Source organism: Oryctolagus cuniculus, chromosome 3 (genome assembly GCF_964237555.1).
Source record: "Oryctolagus cuniculus chromosome 3, mOryCun1.1, whole genome shotgun sequence".
In the NCBI taxonomy this organism is placed as follows: Eukaryota; Metazoa; Chordata; class Mammalia; order Lagomorpha; family Leporidae; genus Oryctolagus; species Oryctolagus cuniculus.
The window spans coordinates 15,107,726-15,128,976 of NC_091434.1; the positions used below are offsets into that span (position 1 = coordinate 15,107,726).

Genomic DNA, 21,251 nt, shown 5'->3' on the forward strand with positions numbered 1-21,251 from the left:
ATATGCCTCAGTCCACTCAGGCTGCTATAACCAAAGTGCAGTCATGTGCCAGGTAACAAAGTTTTAGTCAATGATGGATTGTATATATGAAGTGGCCCCATAAGATTATATTGCCCAATGGTGTCACAGCCATATCACTTTGCATAATTACATGACTTTCTATGATAGTTACGCAATGACAAAGTTAGCCAATGAGAAATTTCTCAGTGAGTCTTAAATGATGTGTGATCCTATGACAAAGTGAGAGGCTTATTGAAGGTAATAATTTATTTTTTATAGCTCTGGAGCTGGAAAGCCCTAAATCGAGGCACAGACAGATTCAGTATCTGATGAGGATGCACCTTCTTGTTTACAGGTGGTCCTGCTAGCTTTGTCCTTATGTGGGATTTATTGCATAACAGCCCTAATTCCACTGAGGAGGGCTTCACCTTCACAACCAACTCACTTCCAGAAGACTTGATCTTAATACCACCATCTTGGGGTTAAGTTTTCAGGACAGGATCAGCAGGTGGGAGGGCGGAGACCCAATTGTTCTGGCCTCAGAAGTAGGATAAGGATATCTATCTTTTGAAAAATCTTTCTTGTGATTCTGCAGTTCTCAGGGCTCTGGGTATGCCTGCTTGAGCTATGATGGCCCTCAAGTTGGTGCCTCCACAGACTGGATATGGAAAGTTATGTCTGACAGGACCAGGAGAGAAATGTCAGAGTGTGGGAAGCCAGAGAAAGAAAACTGCGCTCCAAGACCTGGGGGAAGGAAGAAGGGTTGAAAAGGGAAAGACAAACACAAAAACCCTCTTCCGCAGGAGGCACTGGCATTGTCAAGGGCAGCCTGGCCCAGCTAGACCTAGAGGTGATACACTCTGGTGAATGCGAGATCTGCAGGGGTCTTACCAGAGTAAGTGACCATAATGAGGCAGATCTCCAGGCCAGATGTATTTGTCCTCGGATGTTTGAAGGGAGCCGTGTCAGGCAAGGCAATTCGGATGGGCTATTTATACCTGTCAGGGCTGTAGAGCTGAAGAAACAATGTTTAGAGAACTATTTTGACAGAAAACAAAATAAGAAAATGGAAAGCCAATTCACCGCTATTAAAAGAAGAATAGCAAAGAAAATTGTGTCTGAGATGCACCTCAGGACAAGAGTCAGGTGGGAGCAAGAAGGCAGGACTGGTTTTAAAGGCTGAGCTGGAACGCATATTGGGAGAGAGGGAACCGTGTGCTCCAAGGCCCTGAGCAGATGCAAGGACTCTGAAGGCCACAGGTGGAAGACACTGGACTCCAGGTGCCAACAGGAAGCCGAACGCCAGGGCTCTGGCTTGAACAGGAAGCACTGTCTGTGTTTGCACTAGGCCAGGGTCTGGTGAAAGACTTGTCACTGGCCGTGTTACATTTGTTATCAAAACAGCTGTCAACATCATTAAAATAATTTTTAAAGAAAATATTCACTCATAGCACCATCTACCTAATTGAACAACTTAATGAAGTCTTTGAGGATATTTTAAGAAGCAGTCTTCACCCTGTAAACATCAAAATCTTTCTGATTCAGAAATTATTTCTTTAAAATTATTTCTTTAAAATAGCTCATTTCCACTGTAGCTTAAGTTGAAAACAGATAAGTGCATATCAAAACATATGCTAAGGGACATCAAGTCAAATAATATTTGATATGACAAACGCAGTTACATTTTAAAATGATTTTTTGAACTGTCTCTATGGTCTAACAGGTTAAGCCACTGCCTGCAGTGCCGGCATCCCATATGGGCACCAGTTCAAGACCCAGCTGCTCCATTTCCATTCCAGCTCTCTGCTGTGGCCTGGGAAAGCAGAAGATGGCCCAAGTCCTTGGGCCTGCTCCCACATGGGAGACCTGGAAGAAGCTCCTGGCTCCTGGCTTTGGATCAGTGCAGCTCTGGTCACTGCAGCAACTGGGGAATGAACCAGAGGATGGCAAACCTCTCTCTTTCTCTCTCTCTCTCTCTCTCTCTGCCTCTCCTTCTTTCTCTGTGTAACTCTGACTTTCAAATAAATAAATCTTTTAAAAAATGATTTTTAATTATTTTAATCATTCTCTTTACAAAGTAATATGCTGTTTGCAGGAAAAAGTTATGTTTGGGAAGGTGAAAAAAGAAAATAAAAGCTTAATTTCACAGTTGAGAGATAATATGATTAATATTTTATGTCATTGCATACACTTATACTTATCTTTCCTAATAATAAGATTATACTATACGTATCATTTGCTAACCTGTTTTATGTGTATACATATACATATATAAATATACACACATTATTTATATACTTGGATAAACTTTTTACATCATTATATGTTTCTCTGTTGCTATATCATTTGAACTCTTATTTAGTGATAGATTGTATAGCTGTATAGTTCTCAGGTTTCCTTAGAAACAGGTGATGCATTTTAGAGCAAAGCAGCTATGGGCCTTGGTCAACTACAGTCAGAAAACATCGCTTTGATCACTCATCCAGTTAATCTTATATGTTTTGTCTGTGTTTTTATTTTCTCTATTGATTACCTTTTCATAATGCCTATGCCTATTTTTGTTAGACTTTATTTTGGTTTATAGAATTTGCTTATTGATTTATAAAAATAAATAAACTTTATATGTTAACACTATTGCCTCTGTATTACCTCTGATCTACCGTAGATATTACAAATATTTTTGTCATCTACTGTTTTCTAATTTTGCTTTGGTTAAGTTGGTTCTCATCTTCCTTTATGTTGCTTTGAACCCCACTAGTTTTCCATTTTGTATATAACCTGGTCTATTGATTTTTCTTTCCCTTCCAGGTTTCTTCCATGTGTGTAATGCTTGGAAAGTCCTGCTCAATCACAAGATTATTTAAATATGGACCTATGTGTTCTTTCTAGAATTTTCATGGTTCTTGGTGCAGTTGGAATTTCTTTGGGATCAGGATGTAAATATAGGGATATAAATATATGTTTATTGTCAAATAACTAACCAGTTGTCCCAGAATTCCTTGTCAAACACAAGACTGTTCTCTTATTTACAACTGTCCCATGCAATGAGAACAGCTGACCTTTATTGAATGCCAGCTACATCCTGGGAGAAATGAGAAGTGCTTTTAAGTATTTACCCATTCCTTCTCCATCCCATGAATTGCAACTGTTACCTTCATTTTGCTGAGAAGGAGACAGGCACAGAAGGCTCCAGTGGCTTGTACAAGATTACAGAGTGAGGATGCAGAAAGCCAGGGACCAAACCCATGAGGCTAGCTTGAGAGCCCAAACTCTTCAAGGACTACACTGCATTGCCTCACTGGTTTCTGACATATCCTTCCCTATTTCTGGACTTTACTATCTATTTGTTTATTTTTTACACTTAATTATATCATTACTATTTTTACAACTCTATAAAATAGTTTATTGCAGGATCTGGTTGAGCAAGTCCCCTACAAGTGTGTGCTCAGGTTTCCTTACTTTGCTCAGTACACCAAGGTGTGATTGACAGGGCACCACAGCCACAGTTCCATGTACTGCAACTGCAGCCCCCTTCTCTGGTTCTACTTTAGACGCTTGACTTGGCAAGCATTAAGATATTCTACTGAGTATGAATTCTAGTTACTTCCTGGAAAGGCCCAGAAATTCAGTTTGTTGATGCTGACTCCATCAAGGCTCTGCTCCTCTCTATCTGGGTAAAACACAGATGCCTCCTTCCCTTGTTCTGATTTCATGGTAATTTGGGAAGTAAGTGCATTGACTCAGAACAGGCCTGAACTGTTTCCCATTGTCATTTTTTTAAGGGTGAATATATCTTTGAATGCTGTATCTACTCCAGTCAGGAACATCTTTGCTTAAGCCCCTTTCAGTTTCATCTTAACTACCACTTGATGCCTTCCTGCCTGCTCCCCACACCAGCTTATTCTGGCTGTGGCTAATACTTTCCTCCCCTGCTCATTCCTGTTGGCCTTCTGGAACCATACGCTATCCTTCATCCAGACCTTGACTCACTCATTCTTCCACATGTTCCTGACCTCTTACCCACAGAGCTCTTATACAGCTTGTAGTAACTTCCTGAATACCAAAATAAAGACAAATTTCAATGAAGTCAAAATGAATTTCTGACCAAATCCAGCCAAACACTCTACCAAAGCAGGAAGTGACTCATTCCCAAAGAGAAGTACTCCAAGCCATGTGCACCAATAAAGCAAGCTTTGGCCAGATACAACAAGACTGCAAACTGCATGAAGAACATACCTCTTCATGAAATTTTACATGTGATGTCACGCAGAGGTAGCCCTCTATGCACACTTTGCTGACATCTGTGGTAAAATGAGCTTTTATTTCTTGAATTCTCATCATGTTGCAGTGCTGTGGATTCTTGAGAGGACGTGGGGAGTGATAGAGATGCTTGTCCTGGATTTAAATTTCTGACAGGTTTAGTCATTCTACAAGCTAATCATTTATGAAAAAAATGATGATTAAAGAAAAAAATTGCCAGAGGACTTTCCTGGGTTGGTCAATTCTGCCAAAAACCAACCAACCAACACGTTGTAGCACTTTTCTTTAATACAGAGATAGAATAGACCTTAGAAATACAAAGGAAGTCAGGCAGACTGTGTAAAGTTAATGGTTAAATACCTAACGTCTTGAATCTGATGTCTTTCAAAAAGAAACCAAGTGTAATGGACCTCACTGGGAATCTCAGGGGCTTTCCTCAGCTTAGTGCTATGTAGTAGGGAAGGAATTTGATAAAGAAGGAAATCCATGTGCTCATCTGGAGGGTTATGTAATTTTCGTGTACATAATTACTTTTTTTTAAAAAAAAAGTCCTGTCTTGCAAGACCTCTAAGGCTATGTGCCTGTGTGCAAGTATTTTTCTTTCTATTTGATATGAAATTATTTTAAATAACATAGGTTAATTGAAAGAAGAGGCATATACATACCCAGCATATCACCATCAATAGCAGGTCATTTTTATCAAAATATTTGATTGGATTCAACTGGATTTCACCCTTTACACTGTTCAGTTTGGAGGTCTAGATAGAGCCAAGTTCAAATAATTTATACTCTGTTACTAGTATAATCCTGGATGTGAATTCACGTTCCTACAGGATAAGGAGAAGAGGAAAACCAAAGCACTTCCAAGTGAAGTGCTGCATTCAGTATCAATGTTTAGAAAAAAAAAGTTTTATTTATTTGATGATGATCAAGGGGAGGCAATGTCATCTACAGACAGTATGGCCAACTGCTTTAACCACAGAGTTTCAAGCCACTTTGGCAAGTGGTCTTTCAAAAGAGGGCCTGTTCTATTTTGACGTCTTCAGGTTAATAGGAGCCTGGATGCAATGCCCCATTTCTATTTTTTTAGTTAAGTGTGTGCATTTTAAATAAACATTGTTTAACATTAATACAGTCAAGAATTAGACTTATTTTCTCTTTTTTCACTCTGAGAAATTGTATAGGTCCCCATTGTTTTCTCTAGTGTTCTTAAGAGTGTCTCCTACAAAGCAATTATTATAAAAACTTTGACCCTGAGCCTTTCTATAGGCTGCTTGTAAATTTACATCAATGGAGCAACCTTCCTCCAGTGCAATTAGGAATTCATTCAGTGTCTCCTTGAATTTAACCCTTAAAGAAGTCCACAGCTGGGTTCTTAATGGCACTGCCTGGTCATAGTCTCAATCTTTAGACTATTTTGTTAGGATTTGATATTTTGAAATTCACACATAAAATCTCAAAATATACTTGTGGCAATGTGTTCCAATAGGAGCCTTGCTCACTGGAATATTCTTAATGCATTTCTTAACTGAAATCTACATCATCTTCACTCATCCCATCTTCTCAACACGAGAGCTACCTCGGCTAGTCACAAGATTAAAGGTTAGTTCAGCACACACCATTGCCCATCCGGAGAATTCCTTCTATGCCAGGCAGTGAAGGAACATCCCGGCGAGGCTTTCCTCTGAAGAGCTGGAGATTATTTGTGGATTTTTTTCTAGGTGGCCAGCGGTTCCTAGGATGGCTGTACAAAAGCAAAAAGCTGAATTATTGGGCAGCTTGGTTCTACTTATTAATGAACTTTTGGCTTTGGTTTTGGTTCTCTTTGGTTAAATTCATTGAGATCTAGAATCCTCAAACTTAGTAATAGAAAATGTTCAAAAGGGGCCCTTGATGGGAGAATACCAAGATGACACGCAAAATCACAGATTATTTATGGATGACAAGATATTGCTTTTGGAATTCACACAATCCAATTTTCTTAATATTTAGAACAAAATGTGTTCCTTCCTCCTCTGCTGCCACAGGAGGAAAATAGGTGTATTCGTTGCTCTGAAGCATCTTTCAAAATTATTACACTTCTTCTTCATTTACACATGTTGCGGACAAGAAACGGCAGAAAATATAGTTTCTAAGGCTACAGAAATTTTTCATTTGACTCAAAAGAACAATTTTATTTTTATTTTAAAGTCCACATATATTTATTATTATTATTGCATTTTTGTTGTTATACAGATACTACCTAATCTTGAATTTTTCATCACCATTTACCAGCTGGAAGATGGCTCAAAAATGTTGGGATTTTAATAGACTCCTAACATTTTCTTTCCCTTACATTGTCTTGTAAATATTAGGAACTGTTTTCATAAATTACTTCCTGGGATCCTGGATGTCACTTTTAATGGTGATTTTTTTGTTTCTCTTTTATATACTTCTCAGGGTAGCAGTATTTAGTTCTAGGCAATTCAGACTTTATGTTTCAGCAATACTTTTTTTTTAATTACACAAATCTCTTGTGTCTTTTATGCAGTAAGTCCATGACACATTTGGATTCATTTGATTAATAAGATATTTGTTAAAAACAAATATCATATTTCACAGCTCCAATTCCACAGAAAAAGAGTTTACATGCTTCAGTTACTGTGGCAGCGTTACATCATATTTGAAGTATTTGAGTACATTTATCTCCAGTCAATGCCTGGTTTTATTACTTCCCTTACTTTGCTTTGCCTGTCACTTCCCCCCTTTCCTATTACTTTTGGATCATTTATAAGAACAATTTCTACGACAAATTTAGTACCTTAAGGTTCAAGGTTACATCGTTCAAGATGACTCACAGGAGGGAAACTAGATCCAGAAATAACCAACCCCATTGCCCTGGGCAAGTCACTTAATCTTTGTGAAACTTAGAAAAATAAGACTGAAGATCTGTAAAGTTGATTCAAAAGTATAAGTTGTGTAATCCTCTCACCAGAAATGCAGGTCCCCAGGGAAGACATCCGGATGGCACATTTTTCTTGGATACAATTCTCACTTATCCAAGGGAAAACTCCAGAGACTTACCAGATAATATATGAAGGAACTTCAACTGTTTATGGAAAATTAAATTAAAATATGTTTGTTTTGATGTGATAAATTTTCAAAACCCACACATGCTTTTTTCCATAGTCCATATTTTCCACAAACTTTTTGAAAATCACTGTACAGATTCTAAGTTGTCTGTGAGATATAATTATGCTAAAAAGTATTCATTGCCTGTCTGAAAATCAAACTTAACTGAATATCCTGTGTTTTATTCACTTCCTAGCTGGAACCCTAACTGGAACCAATTCTTCAGTCTCCAGGCAAATAAGCACGATGCATTTGAAGGAAGTTTTATCATTACTATTAGCCAAACATGAATTCCACCGGCAAGGTAAAGCAGGGTTCCCTCAAGTCCTGTGCTTCCAGTAGTCTGAAGAGCCCAGAACAAGTTTTTCCTACAGTGATTTAGAGTCCTAGAAGAGGCACTATTTTCACACAAGAGCCTTGTGTGTCAGCTACCCCCACTCACTGTGCAGTTGTCCTGGCTGGGCATGTTAATTACATTCCCTGGACAACTTGGCCAAGGTACTGTGCTAGCTCGATTTGGTCCCTAATCACTGAACTTCTGCTAGAAATTAAAAGGGAGACATAAGAGTATCTTTTCCAATCTGCCAATGATTACAGTTTGTAGTAGATGTTTTGTACAATGAGGCACATTTTTGCAGGCTTTAGACATGCACAGGATCTCATTTCACCTTATAAACCAGAGCTCTATTCTCCCTCTGTGCAGCAGGGAAGCCAACATATAATATAACTGAAATATCACTTCTAGTCCTATTGTCTTTTTGGCATGTAGGCCAATGCTTTTCAAACTTTGATGGGCTCACCCATCATCTGGGAGTCTTGTTAAAATGTGGATCCTTGTTTAGTCTGGGGCAGGAAGCAGATTCTGTGTTTATAGAAAAGTTCTGGGCGCTGCTGCTGCTGGACTGTGAAAACTTGTTGCAATACCAAGGACGACCAATAGCATACATTGAGAAATTCCTTACCTGTTCAGGGATGGACAAAATAGTTCCAAGAAGGCTTGAGCTAAAGTCAAATCACATAGGATTATCTGTGAAAATCTGCTCACTATCATCTTCTTCTCCCATCCAGGTAGAACTGCTTATTTAGCAGCTCCAATTCATAGCTCATTTCCATTGCTCTAAATCAGCCCTGGCATAGACTAAATCTCATAATCCCCAACTAGTCAACACTGTACTTATTATCTACAAAGAAAAATACTACTGTAAAGATTGGGCACTAGATAGTCTATAAAAAGCTCTTATTTCAAATGGCTTGGCTTACTAGTCTTTTAGCATTTTTCTATTGCTATATAATCTAAGATTCTCTCACTGTTAATTGCATAATATACTTAATTTATCCTGAATAATGGCAACATCACCATACTAATCAATCCAAGTTTTGAGTGGTAATTATGTTTAAGTCACTGGGCTAGGTCAATGATGAAGCAAGAAGCAGAAGATATTGTTCTTTCTTCCAACATAGGTACATGTTGAAGGTTTATATTGAATTAAGCATTTTCCTTAGCACTTTATATGCATTGCCTCATTGAATTTTTACAATAACTTGCTAGTGTAGCAGTATTGTTACCCCCACTTTAAAATTGTAGAAACTGGGATAGGTTACTTGTTCAAGTCCACACAGCTAGAAAATGGAAAATCAAGTCTTAAACTCAGAAGTGAAAGCTGGGTGCCAGGATTTTCAAACAGTGTGCTCCACTGTGTGGGTCTCACTGGGATAGCCATAGATCAACTTAATTCTTGGAAAGCATTTTGACAAGTGGAGTGAGGACTGAGAACAGCTTGCTATGGGAGCAAAGACACTATCATTTCCTCTCCAGAGCTGTATAGAGGGAGGATGGTAAAGGTCACATTGAGCAGATGGATCTGGTCCAAGTCTTAGAGACCGAATTTCCTAGATGTGTGACCTTGAGCTGGCTATTGAACTTCTTTATGCCTTAGTTTTTGCCATAAACTGAATGCACCCCTACGTCCCACCCCACTCCACCACTCATATGTTGTTGACATGCTAACCTACAGTGTGATGATGTTTAAGAAGCACCTTTGGAAGTAACTAGAGTATGAGAGTGATGCTCTCAGCAATAAGATCTGTGCCCTTCTAAGGCTGTCTGCATGGAGGAGGAGCCAGGGAGATGTAGACTAGTCTGCAACCCTGCAGAGGGTCTCCACTAGAACCAGACCATGATAGCACCTTCACCTCAAAGCTCCAGTTTCCAGAACTGTGAGAAGTAAATATCAGTTGTTAATAAGCAACCCAAGCTCTGTGGTACTTTGGTAGAGTGACCTGAACTAAGAGCTTCCCATCTGTAAAAGGATGTGAAAATAAGAGTACCCACCTCATACAGGGATTATTAGAGATGAGTAGAAGAGTGTGGAGCAGACTAATACAAAATGCTGACTGGTAGTTAGTGTTAAAAGTGGGCTACAGTCTGATGGCAGCTCAGAGAGGAATGAGTGTTCCAGAGAGGTCGTGAGGAGAAGCCACACACAGCTTGGCAGCTAGATATAGAAGGCAGAGGGAAAATTCCTGAGGTTCAAACATCATTACCCCAACAACAAGGATGTCACTGACTCAGACAGGAACATCAGGAGTAAGGGGAAGTTGTGACTGCAGACACAATTCATTTTATTTTTTAAGATGTGCTGTGTACCACACTGTCTTCTAGGCTCTTTAAAGCCACTGCCTTATGCAGTCCTCAACATTAGAAGCAGATATCACTACTATCATTATTATTATTTTCCTGTCTTACACATTAGAAGATTGAGACTTAAAGAGGGCAAATAATCTTCCCAAGGTGGCCTAGTCAAAGAGTGATGGAGTGGAGAACTGAACGCATCAGTCTGGTTCAAAGCCATGTCTTTAAGACTACACTGGCTGACACTGTGGGCAGCAAGGTAAGAGAGTAAAGCAAAAATTGCTTTCCCTCTTCTTTATGATCCAACCATTTTTTTCTTGTTTGCTTTACATTCTATCTTGTATTGGGATGATTTGATTTGATTTTCTAGATTACAAATTCTGTAAAGGAAAGACTCAGCTCCTTGAATTCCCCGTGCCCTGGTTTTAGAGGTATTCTTCTATCTAGTGAATGAATGACTAGACAGACTTCAAAGCTATTTGTGCTGATTGAATATTTCACATATTCACAAAAACAAAAGTAACTATAAGATAGCGAAAGTGTCAGAGGAGTATATAGAAAAAAAATCATTTTCCAGACCAAGATGTGTCCCTGTGGACTGTATCTTATTAGTTTCCCAGGCTCCTTAACTTTTCAGAATCACATTAAATCTCTCTGTGCTTGTCCTTGAATCCTCTGAAGATCAAGTACATGGGAAATGTTCACCATTTGTCAAGGTATCTCTTAATGCAACCATTCATTTTCTTCCTCTTTTTGTCTTATACATCTGCTTTGCCCTCCCAGCCAGGAAAGTTAAAACAATTTTTTTCTGTGAAATTGAACTGTTGGCATCCTCACCCTTTATCACTCATAATAGTCTTCTTCCAAATCAGGATCACAGATGAAAAATCTGAATCAGTTTTTAGTGCAATCAAGATAATTTGGCAACAAAGGAAGGACCATAGCACAGAATGAGAAATTAGAGTTTTTATTCACACAATAGTAACTGTAGATTCCTGAGAGCCATCTCAGCTCAAACATCCTCTCGTGTTTAATACCAGAGAGGGAGGAAGTAAGTTGAGGAAGGAGATTGCATGAGGAACATCCCTTGAGGTGAATCTGACTTAAATCCAAACCTGCCCAGTGGCCTGGGGCCTGCCAATCATCTTGGGTAGACTTGGTCCAAGCTTCCATCGGGAATCATGGCAGAGGGGCGTTGTCTTCTAGAGTGGAAAGACACTGGTCCAAAGAATGAATAATAAATATGATCTTTTATAGCATCCAAGCTCTTTAGTTCCTACATAACACCTTTGGAAATGCTGGCCTAAACCAAAGAACAAGCAAACCAGAGGGAGGAAAAGAATGGGAATCCATGGCCTTTTGATCTCCACAAACTATCAAGGTACACTTTCTTCTATTTGTTCATTAATATACATGGTTTTCAAATTATTCAGAAGTTTATCATATTAATCATATACAGCACATATTATGCCAAGCAACCATCTTTCTTTTTATTAGTTAAATAGTATATATAAGAGTGAATATCTGGATGTATTGCTAAAGGAAGGAAATACAAACCCAAGGGAAAATACACAGGGCCTTTTGGGGAGAAGAGAAACAAACACACAGTATTTGGAGAGATTTCAGTGCCTCATAGTGACTAACAAATAAGCAGTGCTGCAAGTTACCAAGGTTTAGACACCATTAACTAAGGCCTTCATATTTTCATGGTACTCTATAGCTTGCAAAGTACCTGTAAATGTACCATAACGTTTGATTCTTACAGACAACAGGGCTGGAAGTTGGCAGGATCCTGTTCTTATGAATAAGGGAAAAGTCCAGAAAGAACTTGTTCAAAGTGCATATACTACACATTGTGATATAACTGGGAGTCGAACCCAAGTTTTAGTATTTTAAAATGGATGGGAAATAAGATTGGGAACAACTTGATGTGAGGAAGAGTCAAAGGTCATTCATTTCCCAATTGGTCACACATTGCCACCCTGTTTAGGGAGTCCCATGTGAAGAACCATCATTCTGTCCAGAGGCAAAGCTCAATTCTTTAGCTCTGCTCCCAAGAGGTGCTTCCTCGCCCTGAACCAAGACTGGGGAGTTACTGAGGGTGCTGAGAATTAAATGAGTTTGGTGACATCTTCCCACAGATCTGGCCCAGGAACTGAGAGATACAGGAGAGCCTGGTGAGGCAAGTCAGGGTTAGGGATACTGAGCAGCAGTTGCTCAGAAGAGAGGATTTGAAGTAATCCTGAGCTAAGAGTCAGGAGTCAGCTTGGCAAGTGAAACAATTAAAAGCTGGTGTGTAAAAGGAGAAGGACTGCTTCAGAAGAACAAGAGGCAAGTGTTTAGAATCCCAGAAGGAGAAACTTCAAGGGAGTCCTAATTAAATCAGGATGATTGAATCACAAAATTAGTTCCATGGTGAAATACAATGCATTTCCTTTCTCTTGAATTATTTTCTTAGAATTTCTTCTGTGTGCAGTCTCCTGAAGACCAAGCACTATGGTAAGGTTTAAAAAGTGAACAGTCCTAGTGACCGCAATACAAAGTGCAGCACCATCTCTGTGCTTCCTCTGCAGAGAGGAGAAGCAGGAACAGTGCCACCCTGGGCTGTGGTCCCCCGGGTGCCTCCCAAGCACCTACAATATTTTCTCCCTCCCACTCACAGAAAATGAAAGATGAGTTTTTAAAATCCTGGCCTTTGAAACAGAAGTACATATTTGCCTTTATTACTATTACAATTTTTTTTTTCATTCACTTCCACATGGCCCTGAAGGACACAGCTCCATCTTTTCTGGGATGTCCATTTCTCCTAGTGACTTGTTCCCAAAAGCCAACAAGTAATGGGAATGTCCTGACTTCCCTCCAGTAGCCGGGGATGCAAGTTGGGATCTATCCAAGCACCAGAGCATAGAGGTCCTCTTAAGACCTCTACTCTACCTAAAATATTTCTGTATTCCCCCATCCTCTGCAGAATAAGGTCCAAACATTTTTTTTGAAGAGGTGATAGCTGGGCTAAAATGTAAAGTGTGAGTAGACATTAACTCAGTGAAGAAAGGAAGATGCATTCCAGAAAGGAGTGGAAGCCTTGCGTTTATTTACCTCTAAGCCTCAATAAGTAGAGCCATGGAATGTGTTCTTGGGAGATTGAAGGCATGACTTGATGAAGGATTTGGTCAGTAAATGGTATCAGAGACACTGGTGTTCTGAGAGTTCCCTTGTGTCTGTATCTATCAGCCAAGAACTTCTTCTAAAGTCATTGAATGTGCCCTCTGAATCTGATGTTGCACCTCCCTTCCCACTGCCCTGGGAGAAGGAAAGCTTCTCCGATGTTAGCCCTAAAGGACCACCTGCCACCAAAGGATGGCCAATAGGAAGTTGGTAAGAAAACAACCTCTTAGAAGTAGAGTCCAACAGTCTGAAGCCAAATTGTCTGAAAAACAAGGGCAACACTGGGAAAGGGGAGAGGAAGCGAAGATAAAAGAAGAGAGTAGGAATCACGGGATGATAGTTCTGGCCACAGAAAAATAAGCCATTGAATTCTTTAGTTCAGTCTGAAGCCAGGCATAATTATTAAGGGCAAAATCCTATGCTAGAAATGGTGAGAGGAAACCTGACCCCTTGCACTTGGTGTAAGTAAAAGTTTTGTTTGTTTTTCCAGCTCAAAGTGTTTGCTCCCAAGCCTCGGGGCTATTGGTTGCTGTTAGACCCTTGGGGACTGAGGGAAGAGTTTCCACAGAGAATGGATCTCAAGCCTAGGAGTCAAGCTGGGGCCATTCTACGTGAAGAACCTTCTCCAAGGGAAACTTGGGAAAGGCTTGTTTAGATTTTTTATGATAAAAATGGTGTTATTTCTCTGGTCTCATTAAGTCATTTTCTTTTTCATTTTTCCAGCTCACTGTGCAGAGCTTCCTAATTAATTTTTTTCCCTTAAACCTTTAAAGTAACACCAGGGACAGATACATAACAGTTCTTCTTAGGAGGGAGGGTTGCCTTCCAGTATGGAAAAGCATGAAGGAACTGGTCCTATAGATTTTTACTCAAGGCTACATCACTAGTACAATCATAGGCAGCTTCCCTATGCTGAAAGGAGATATTTATACAAATAGAGAGAATGTTGTGCTAGACTCAAGTATGAATCTGAAAACTGACTTTCTAAATGATCCTTCAATGTCTTCCAGAAACAAAGATATGCACCACTCATTGACTTATACTATAAAGTGACTAACTAGAATTTAGCCACCCACAACCTCAACTTTATAAAAGAGGCATTTTTTTAGAAAGAAAAAATTAGTAAGAACTAGAAAATAAAAGTACCATGAACTCCTAGTTGCCATTAAGTAAGTTTCATGAATGAAATGTCATACATATTACTTATAAGGACACATTTCCAGATTCTCATGGAAGCAAAGTGTGAGACAGAGTACTCACTCTGAATCTAGGCAGACTTTGGCCAAAATTCTCTCCCTTTGATTGACCAAACACATGAGCTTGAACAAATTTTGCTAAGAGGCCGCTCCTTAGTCTTCATGTTCTCCTAAGTGAGATTGCTGAGATAATTAGAAATCAGAAAATAAGCTCTCAAGGTTAATTCTTACTTACTTGGTCTTATTTCCAATTCAGGTCCAGCAGGCTTCTTCTCTGGATTTTCCAAGTCCTCTGAGTAGGTCAAGAATCAGAAGCAGGAAGAAGCGGTGCTTGGGGGTGGTGAGAAAGAATCTCCACACAGCTGATATCAGAGAAGACACAAACTCTGGAGTAAAAAAGTCCTTCTCCTTAAAGACCTTTATCCAGAGTGCAGAAAACACGAGTATTTAGTAGTCCACACTCCTCACCCCACCTCAGTGAGCCCTAAGGGCAGCATAAAAACTCCAGAAATGAGAGTGATTCAATATGACAAACCACAAAAATTTATATTCTACCCCGAATATTGTAGTTAAGCAAGCAGGAAGTAAGAAAGATTTTGGCAGTATTTTCACCTGTGAATTATAAGGCGCCATCAATTCAACATATACCAAGCCTTCACTGAGGACCTGTCACCTTCCAAACACTGTTTTAGGTACCTGGACTACATCAGCAAACAAAGTGGACAGCAACCTCTCTCCTTGTGGGGCTGAGATTTTCGCAGGCAGAGACAGGCAATCATGAATAGAGCAAAGAAATAAGCAGCATACTGTGTTAGAAAGTGCTAAGTGTGATGAGAGAAGTCTCCAAAAATTGTGCTAAATGTAAAACTATCTTTTATTTGAAAAACTCAAACAGACATTAGGTCTGAAAAAGCTAAGAGATCACAACCCATTTCCTGTTATTTAATTCATAAGTTGAATCTTTAAATCTCACTGCCCAGGACAATTAAAACTCTCTTTGAGAATGAGCTCAGATGTCTCCTCCACAGTGCCTACATTACCAACAGACATGCACATGCTTAAACGACTTGGATGCATTAATAAATGATAAGTAAATGAAACACTCATGAGGAACCATAGCTTATCTCACTCTCGACAAATAGAATGCCTACTATCTTCCAAGCAGTTTGGCCAGTGTATCTCCTGGAATAAGCAGATCTCTTCTCCCTTCTCTCCCTGGTCGATTTCTCAAGAGTGGCCCCCAATCTTTTTGAGCCACCATGTCACTTTTCACTGTGGAACTCTACCATTAGGCAACCCCACACCAAGCAGCCTCATTGATTTCTTACGGTTCCTTTCCAATTTGACAAAACTCAGAGGCCCAGATCAGGCTATATGGGCACGAAGACAGGGTCCCTGGCAATATGTAGGGAACCATGACAGAGTGACCCCCCTCCCAGGCACATTCCAGGAGGCTGCAAGAAGGGCAAACACACATCATTTTTTGTGAACAAGTGGGAGTTGCAAGAGCAAATCAGACAATGGGGAGAGGGAGGCTAAATTTATTAGATAAGTCCCTGACTTGCTCTGGGGATCTCTGTGGTTTTCACGTTGAATCATTTCACTGTAAGCTACAGTAATAACCTGAAAAGCTCCGCACAGCTAACAGAAGCTGGACCCCAGCCAGGAAACAACTAACGTACTAACTCTCAAATGTAGAATGTTTTTTATTATATACATTTACCACATAACAGTGCTTCTCTTATTTGGACTGATCACTTTCCTACACCATGCCACCCATCTGTGAAATCTCAAAAGCTAAGAGTCAGTATCATAAATATGTGCTGGGACATGGGCCATGCTAAGGAGTTTGTCCAAACAAAAAACCAAAACTCCAGTGAGTTCTAAGGAAGTGGTTGCTGTCGCAAAGGCTGGACCTGAATCAGTTCTCAAACATCTGAATTATATCTACCTTTTAATTCCTTTGTGTGGAAATTCTTCCAGGCCAAACATTTATCTGTTTCCTCTTTGTCCCTGACTCAGAGTCCCAAGTAAGGCCTGGGGCAGAGTAGCAGCTGATAGAGAAGTGCAGAGCTGTGCTCTCATTGACAGACAGGAAGTTAGCAGGGTGGCCTGCTGGAAATCAAGCCAATTTAATCTGCAGTCCTGCAGGGTTCATTTCTATGGCGTGGTGGCAGTGGAGGTCTCTGTGTCTGGTGACCAGATGAAGGGATAAACCCAGCTGCTTGTCTACGAGGCCAAGAGAGAAAGGCAGTGGGCTTGACTTCAACATTAAACAGCAAATGAACAAAATCCTTCCCTGATAGTGAGGCCTTCTTCGTGTTTCTCTACAGACACAGTTTCAGTCCATGTTCACCGGAAATGGCAAACACCCAGTCAATGAGCAGGATGCAGGCCACAGGGACTTAATTATTGGATGCGCACAGATTTTTTTCAACATTTTTTAAAGTTTGAAGTACCTAGAAACTGAGAGATTCCTATAAAAATACTGACATCCAATTCTTTTTTTTTTTTTTTTTCGGTTTAAGGCAGTGACAGAGAAAGGAGAGACAGAGAGAGAAACAAATCTTCCATCCATTGGTTCGTTCCCTAAATGGCCACAATGGACGGAGTTGGAGTTGGGGTTGGGCCAAGCTGAAGCCAGGATCCTGGAACTCCATCCTGGTCTCCCACATGGCAGGGACCCCAAGTACTTGGCCATATTCCACGGCCTTCCCAGGCTCATTAGCAGGGAGCTGGATGAGAAGTGGAGCAGCTGGGACTCCAGTTGGCACACACAGGATATCAGTGTCACAGGCAATGACTTAACCTGCTGTGCCCATTGTCAGAACTTTTGTCTTGACAAATCAAAAAACTCTGACAATACTGACAAAAAAGGACTATGTGTTGGGCAGCAACTGCCCACTAGGGATGGACAAGCACTTTCCAATTCACAAGAAACTTGTCAATCCTCACTGAGTTCACCTGTACATCATTTGTGTGTGGACTTCACTTGCCTCATCTTTGAAAGCATTTAAGTAAGTGGCAGACTACTCTGGCTGATTTGACACCTGGTTCAAAGGATGGGACAACAGCCACCATGTATTGAGGGTTAAGGATGCGAAACACACCACTCTGAATGCTTTCATAAGTAAACTCATTTAGTCCCAAACAATTCCAGGAGGTCTATGCCCACAAATTACAAAAGGGAAACTGAGGCAAGAGGAGTTGAGTGATTCCCCAAGGTCACACAAGTTGTAAGTGGCAGAGATCTGAGGAAAACCAGAGGACTGATCCCAGGATTCCTCTTCCTCCCCTTCAGAACTGGCCAAATGCACTCTCTTTTTAGGATTCCCAGTTTTGTGCTTCCTCTGCCAGTCAATTAGCAGGCTCAGTTCTATTTCCATAATGTTTTTCTCATCATCCATTCCTTGCACTTTCAGATCTGTATTACACTATAGATAATAAATCTTGTATTTGTGGTGTATGATAAACCATGACATACATGGGGGTATTTCAAAAAGTTTGTGGAAAGTGGAATTAAAAGATGATTTTATTTTGGTGCAAAAAAATTGAAATCGTTGCACAGTTTTTTTTTCATAGTATGCATTTCTCATGAATTTTTGAAGACTCCTCTACAGCATGGATTTTGAAAATAAAATTTTGAATCAAAATAAATGTGTATTCTAATTTTATTTTTCATGAACTTGAGAGAGAGAGAGAGAGAGGGAGGAAGCTCCCATCTGCTGGTTTACTCACCAAATGCTCACTGGAACTGGTCGATCTCAACGCCAGAAGCTGGGAGCATAATCCAGGTCTCTTTATAGGTGCAGGAAACTTCTTGAGCCATCGCTGGTGCTTCTCACGGTCTTCATTAGCAGAAACCTGAGTCAGAGCTGGGAATTGAACCCAGGCATTCTAATGTGGGACTAGCGCATGCTAAACTAAACACCTCCAGGGACTTTTTGAAAAACCGTAAGTATGTATCCAGATGACCAGATTAAGTATTCATTCATTGGATCAGGAAAAGTAGGCTACAGACATTGGCAACAATTTGTTCCACGAGGAGGTAGATGGCTGCAGAGTGTGGAGAGGAGGTGGATAAGGCAGCTGTTGGAAAGACTACAAGCTTCTACACCTCGCTGGCTTTCTGGATTCGACCTGTGCTGTGGGGCAAACTGCATGGCAGGCCCAAGCTTCTGAGACCCCGCTCAGACCTGCCTTTCTCTGCCCAGGCTCCTGGCGACCCCGCAAGGTCAGCAGCTGCCAGTCCACCCTCCACTGCTTCAGCCTCAGCCGAACTTGGACTTCCCCCAGTCGGCGGTTCCCTGGGGTTCACCAAGTCTTCCCAGCTTCCTCTGCAGTATCTTTTTTCTGATGGCTCCTTTATTAACAAGGCCTGGAGGCTAAAATCATCCCAGTTCTTTTTAACAAAACAAACTACTTCCATGTTATTTATTTTATTTCATTTCTGAGTATTCCCACTTTAGGGTGTTTTTTTTGTTGTTGTTTTCTGAGGTTTTTTGTTACTGTTTGTATAATGAAGCCCAGGCTGAAGACACTGCGGCGTCCCCAAAGCGCTGCCTCTCTGCTGTGGAATTTTCCTTCTGCCTGCGCCAGCCACGCCCTCAGCTTCCTGTGGGCCCTGGCCCCTCAGCCCCCACAGCTGGAGGACTGCTCGCCACGCATAACCGCCTGCCTGCTGGGGCTCCGGACTCGGCCTTTGTGGGTACCACGAGCACCCAAATTCCCACGCTCCTCTGCAGACGAATGAGTCTCTGGTCCCCGTCTCCTTGGAAAGTATTTCCTAGCTTTATTTTCCAGGACTTCATAGCTTAAATGGATTACTTCAGGGGAGGTGCCATTGGTATCTTTAGAAATCGAAACCGTCTGGAGGAAAGTTACTCCTGGAACATGGTATTCTCCTTCCCTTACCCCTAACTTTCACTGTTAGTTTTTCCTTTACGTACTAGATGTTGTCACCACTAAGAGTGAATATTTGTATCCCTGCAAAATTCATGTGTTGAAGGTCTGCCCCCGATGCGGGAGCATGAGAAGGTGGGGCCTTTGGCAGGAATGAGGCATGAGGATAGCACCGCTGAGATGGGACTAGTGACCCTGAAGAAAAGGAGGAGACCCCACGTGAGCATAGGGCAAGAAAGCTGCACCTGCAACCCAAAGAGAGAGCCCTAAGCAGGAGCTGAGTCTGCAAACACCTTGATCTTGTACCTGCTGGCGTCCAGAATTGCGAGGAGTAAATGCCTGTTTTTTTAAACCACTCTGTCTACGGTATTGTTTTAAAACAACCTGAGCTCACTAGGTCACCAACACTGAAAACCTTTACTCATTAGAGAGTCCTTTTGATATCGTCCTGCTTATTAATAGTTTTCTAGATTAATGAGCTTGTGGGCTCTTGCCACGTATTCAAAGAATTCTGAATGCTGGCTCCAATAGAGCAAACAACATATAAGTTTTTGAGGATTTTATTCAGTGAGAGGAGTGTGCAGGAGAGTGTGGGCTTTATTTAGGGGAGGAAGAGAAGTCTAAGAAGCTCAGCTGGGTCCATGCCAGAGAGCTGGCTGGGTGCCGCGTGGAACAAGCATGCAGGCAGGAAATCAGAGAGCCAGTGGCCCCAAGGCCACGTGCCCTGAAGGTGCGGGGCAACACGTGCAGCAAGGGCAATTAGGGAGGGGCCCATCATGTTCCAGGCCTTTTGGCCACTTCCAAAGGGGAGTGGTTATGTAGCCTGATTGGCAGGTGGGTGTACCGGTGGGATCAGGTAGGGGCGTGAGATCACACAGGGCGTGGTGGAGGTTATGGACTCCAGCTTACAGATCTAATCAATTTTATCCTATCTGCCTGCCTACATCACTTTGAGTTGCACTGTGTTAAAATTAAGTTCCACAAAGGCTGGGGTCTTTGTTGTTGTTCACTGATACATTTCAAGTGCTTGGCATTTACTAGGCACTCAATAAAAACTTTGCTAAAGGGAGGAGAGGACTCACTAGTCATGAACCATTGTTATGGACTAGGAAATATATAGTAAGACTCATTGATACAGCTAGCTGAGCGTAAGCACTTCAAATGTCTAATCTGTACCAATTTCCTTGGCGAGAAATAAAACTTCCTCTTTCCCATGAATTGCCTTGTGAATTTAGGTTAAGATGTATCCTATTATTTTTTAACTGAATTCCACATAATCAAGACAGTCTCCAAAAAGAACGAAAATGCAGTTTTCAGCACTTAAGGGTGCTTTTAAATCTGAGCATTAAACTTTCTTATACTTCTGTATCAGTCCATTTTCTGTTACTATAACAAAATACTCAAATCCAGTCAATTTTACCAAAAAAAAAAACCAGCTAGCTCGAGGTTCTGGGGCTCAAGGGCAGGGCAGAAGCATCAGCTTAGGTCTGAAGATCTGCAGGGGTGGCATCAGCATGGTGCGAGTACAGGTGAGAGGAAGAGATCACCTGGCAAGCCAGGAGGACTGAATGGCAAAGAGCAGGCCTGCACTTCTTACCCAGCCCTCTAACATGCACTAACCAGGGGTCCCTTCCCAGGGTCCTGCCCTGGCCACCCAAGGACCTCCCACTAGGCTGCACCTCTTAAAGTCTCCCCCACTACACTGTGGACCCACTGGGGACACATTTAAATTACGTACAAGCCGTAGCATACATATAATACAAAAGTTACCTGGATTTTGAAGATGAAGGCTTTGGCCCAGGTTCAGATCCATTGCATATGTAATCAAGTATATTATTTGCTTGGTATCACTAATGCCAAATTATTCTTGGATAGTTTTCTGATAATGAAGTCCTCTTTTGTCTAGTAAATCTAGTGTTTAAGCAAAAAAGACTGTGTCTAATATCTTTATATCTGCAGGGTCTGGTACATAATATATACTCAAT

The 21,251-nt window shown here is 41.0% G+C and overlaps 1 long non-coding RNA gene across 6 annotated transcripts in view; it reads right to left on the bottom strand.

Moving 5' to 3' along the window:
* Nucleotides 1-14,890, bottom strand: part of LOC127491558 (uncharacterized) — a 208,921-nt gene extending 194,031 nt beyond the window's left edge. For 4 of the 6 annotated variants that reach the window (XR_011387084.1, XR_011387086.1, XR_011387087.1 and 1 more), the window contains exon 1: nt 14,600-14,890. This is a non-coding gene — a long non-coding RNA (uncharacterized lncRNA). The remainder of the gene's footprint in view (nt 1-14,599) is intronic. The other 2 variants (XR_007920270.2, XR_007920269.2) reach the window with 2 other exon arrangements.
* Between the last annotated feature and the right edge of the window lie 6,361 nt (nt 14,891-21,251).